Source organism: Gossypium hirsutum, chromosome A05 (genome assembly GCF_007990345.1).
Source record: "Gossypium hirsutum isolate 1008001.06 chromosome A05, Gossypium_hirsutum_v2.1, whole genome shotgun sequence".
Classification (NCBI taxonomy): Eukaryota; Viridiplantae; Streptophyta; class Magnoliopsida; order Malvales; family Malvaceae; genus Gossypium; species Gossypium hirsutum.
This window is the reverse complement of record NC_053428.1, coordinates 44,005,885-44,010,093: the sequence shown is the minus strand read 5'-3', so window position 1 is coordinate 44,010,093 and position 4,209 is coordinate 44,005,885. Positions and strand designations below refer to the sequence as shown.

At 36.8% G+C, this 4,209-nt stretch overlaps 1 non-coding gene across 1 annotated transcript; it reads left to right on the top strand.

Moving 5' to 3' along the window:
* Nucleotides 1-3,368: 3,368 nt before the first annotated feature.
* LOC121229807 (small nucleolar RNA R71) lies at nucleotides 3,369-3,475 on the top strand. Its single transcript, XR_005927763.1, has one exon. It is a non-coding gene; the product is annotated as a small nucleolar RNA R71 (small nucleolar RNA).
* Nucleotides 3,476-4,209: the final 734 nt, after the last annotated feature.

The window sequence follows — 4,209 nt, the reverse complement described above, 5'->3', positions numbered from 1 at the left end:
TGTCACATTATCTATTCTGGTAGCCATGCTGCATATTTCTGAGGCGTGTAGCGGTTGGGTAGGTCGAGTAGTCTCCCCACATGGTGAAAGGTTGGTAAGGGGGTGCATGTGGTTGGTTATGAGTTGGGTTTTGCATATACATGAAATATCTGATCTGATCTGTTATGGGCCTATGGGCTTAATTCTGTACTCTGTTTTGGGCTAAGGCTGATTTATTCTGTTTCTGTGGGTTGAGCTGATATGGACTATGGTTGGGTTAATTTTACACACTAAGTTTCCCCAAACTCATCCCCTATTTTCATCCATGCAGGTAATCCCCAACCATAATGGGCTTGGAGCTGCGAGGGATTCGAAGTGGCCACTCGTTCTGCAATATGGTTTTCTTCTGGTGAATTGGACTTCATTTTTCATTTACTTTGATGATTTGGTTTTTACTATGTAATAAGGCCGCTTTATTATTTTTCTTTGGGTTTTTGATTTATATCTTATTATGATGAACTTAATTTATAGTAACTGTCAAAATGGGCTAGATCTAGGGTTCGTTTTCAAAAACATAAATTGATTTCAAAGTAACACGATTACAAACAAGGCTTCTGCTATGGTAACATTTTTCAAAGTTAAATATGTTTTGTTTCAAAATGAACATAATTGCAATGGTAACCTAAAAATATACGCGATGTTAGAGTGTGGCAATGGCGGTGTGCATTCTAGGATTGGATCCGAAAGAGCTTGGTACTTAAGCAGTCCGATGGACTCACCTCCTCTTTTTTGGTTTCCTACCTGGTGCACAGCTTCCATTCACTTTAACCCTTAATGAATTAATCCTTTGAACATCAAGTATGATTTTCTGGACTAAGAATGGAGAAATGTTTTAACGTTTTGATGTGGCACGTCGGATCCGGTCATAACGTCTAGGCCGGGTTTGGGGTGTTACAGTATGGACCTATGAAGTCAATACCCCATACATCAAATATTTCAAATGAAAGCATGTAAATTTGAGGCATTTCGTCATGTTTAGAGATATTACCTATTCGTTGGCATTTATCACAAGAAGTAACATACCTATTGGCGTCTTTGAATAGTGTGGGCCAATAAAAACCTGATTCGAGTGTTTTATGTGCGGTCCTAGTCCCATTGTAATGTCCTCCAGTCAATCCTGAGTGGCAATGTTCCAAGATTCCAATTGCTTCTAACATCAACGCATCTTCTAATGACTTGATCTGCACATATACGAAAAAGAAAAGGATCTTCTAAAAAGTAGTTTTTCACATCAGTAAGGAAGCATTTCTTTTGCTGATGTGTCAACCCTTTTGGTACAACGTTAGCAGCTAAATAATTCGCAATGTCTGTAAACCAAGGTTCCTCAAAGTCAAGTATAGCAAAGAGTTGTTCTTCAAGGAATGAGTCATTTATCTCCTATTCTCCAAGTCCCTTGAGATATGGGTTTTCTAATCTAGATAGATGATCTGTTGCAAGATTTTCTGCTCCTTTCTTATCTTGAATTTCTAAATCGAATTCCTGCAACAATAAAATCCATCTTATTAGTCAAGGTTTTGCATCTGTTTTAGTAAGGAGGTATCGAAGAGCTGAATGGTCAATGTAACTGAAAACTTTAGATAATATTAAATATGGTCTAAATTTATCGAATGCAAAAGCCACAGCCAATAATTCTTTCTCAGTCGTTGTATAATTTTCTTGTGCGGCTGTCAAAGTTTTGCTAGCATAATAGATTGGTTGAAAATGCTTGTCTTTTCGCTATTCAAGAACCGCACCCACTGCAAAATCACTCGCATCACACATTAGTTCAAAGGGTAGATTCCAATCAGGTACGATTATATTTGGAGAATTAATTAATTTATCTTTAAAAGTATTAAATGCTTCTAAACATTCCTGACTAAAACTGAAAGGCATATCTTTTTCTAATAAATTCGTTAAAGGCTTAGCTATTTTAGAAAAATCTTTAATAAACATTCTATAAAATTAAAGGCACCTCAACGTCCTCATCCATGTCAAGCACAATAAAATCAATAGGGAATATGAATTTATCTACTTTTACAAGTACATCCTCTATAATACCCCTAGGATATTTAACAGATCTGTCAGCTAGTTGAATACTCATCCTAGTAGGTTTTGGTTCCTGAAGGCCAAGTTGCTTGAACATTTTGTAGGGCATCAGATTAATGCTAGCGCCTAAACCAGCTAGTGCCTTCTCAACATTTAAACTACCAATTAAGTAGGGAATAGTAAAACTTCCTGGATCTTTCAGTTTGGTCAGCAGTTTATTTTGGAGTATGGTCGAGCACTCCTCGTTGAGTTCCACTATAAAAAATTCTTAAAACTTCCTTTTATTTGTTAAAAGCTCCTTCAAAAATTTTGTGTATGTAGGCATCTGCGAGATAGCTTCAACAAAAGGTAAGTTAATATGTAACTGTTTAAAAAGTTCAAGAAATTTACCAAATTGTGCATCCATGCAGTCTTTCTTCAACTCTGCTGGGTATGGGATTTGTGGTTTATATTCTCTCAACACCGATTTTTTATTGTTTTTGGGTTTCACCTCCTTATCTTCTTTTTTGTCAGCTTCTAGTGGTAGCTTTTTTGTAGATTCAGTTAACACCTCCCCACTCTTTAATGTAACTGCTTGCACATGCTCTTTTGGATTGGGTTCGGTGTTAATAGGTAGCCCTCCCCGGTGGTCTCTGTGAAATCATCTTAGCCAACTGTCCTATTTGATTCTAAGCCCTTGAATTGATGCTTGCTGATTTTTAAGTGCAGTTTTAGTGTTCTGAAAATGAGTCTCTGCTACTTAAATAAACTTTGTCATCATCTCCTCAAGGTTTGAGTTTTCTTGCTGGTAAGGCTGTTGTTGGAAGCCTGGAGGGGGTGGTGGTCTCTGATTGCCTTGGCCTCCCCATGAGAAATTTGGGTGGCTCCTCCAACCTGTATTGTAAGTGTTACTATAAGGATTGTTTTGAGGCCAAGGATTATTACCCATATAATTCATTTGCTCGTTCTCCATGTTAGGGCCGTAGGATGGATATTCTAAATTGCTCATTCCACCTCCACTTGCATCGCACTGTATTACTGGATGAACCTGTGTAGAACCAAGTAAGCCATAAATTTATCTATTCAAAAGTTCTACCTAATTGGAAAGCATAGTAACCGAATCAACATTAAAAATGCCGACTACTTTTGTCGGCTTTGTCCTCATGACTTGCCACTAATAATTGTTCAGTGACATCTCTTTTATGAACTCATAAGCCTCTTCAGGTGTCTTATTATTGATAGCTCCACTAGCAACTACATCGATCATTTGTCTAGTTAAGGGATTCAAACCGTTGTGGAAAGTTTGAACTTGTAGCCAAAGAGGTAAGCCATGGTGAGGGCACCTTCTCGATAAATCCTTATATCTCTCCCATCTATCATAAAGTGTTTCTAAATCCATCTACACAAAAGAAGAGATATCATTCCTTGACTTAGCCATTTTGGCCGGTGGAAAGTATTTAAGTAAAAAAATTTCGGTCATTTATTCCCAAGTAGTGATTGACCCTCATGGTAACGAGTTCAACCACTATTTAGTCTTATTCCTTAATGAAAAGGGAAACAACCGAAGGCGAATGGCATGATCAGAAACACCATTAATCTTAAAAGTGTCACAGAATTCCAAAATTTTTGCTAAATGAGTGTTTGGATCCTCGTCCTGCAAACCATCAAATTGAACAAACTGTTGTATCATTTGAATCGTGTTAGGTTTCAGTTTAATATTATTTGCAGCAACAGCAGGTCTAACTATACTCTATTCAGTTCCTGTTACAGTAGGTTTAGCATAATCATACATAGTATGAGGAGCAAGATTTTGATCTACTGGATTTACAGAAACCACAAGAGGTAGCCGATTATTCTGATTTTTAGCCATCTCCTCGGTATTAGTGTGAATATTACCTTCTCGCTCTTCCTATATGTATTGTAGGCTTCACCTTATTTCTCTTCGGTTTTTGCGAATTGTGCTCTCAATCTCACTATCAAAAAACAAATGTCCTGACGGCTTTCTTCTAGTCATAAACTGTAAAAACCTACTAGAAGTAAATAAAAGAAAATTTAGTAATTAAAACAAAAACAAAATTAAATTTCAATAAAAATAAAGAATGGCTAAAGTAATAAAAATTAAGCATTCCTAATATCTTAGTCCTCGATAATGGCACCAAAAACTTG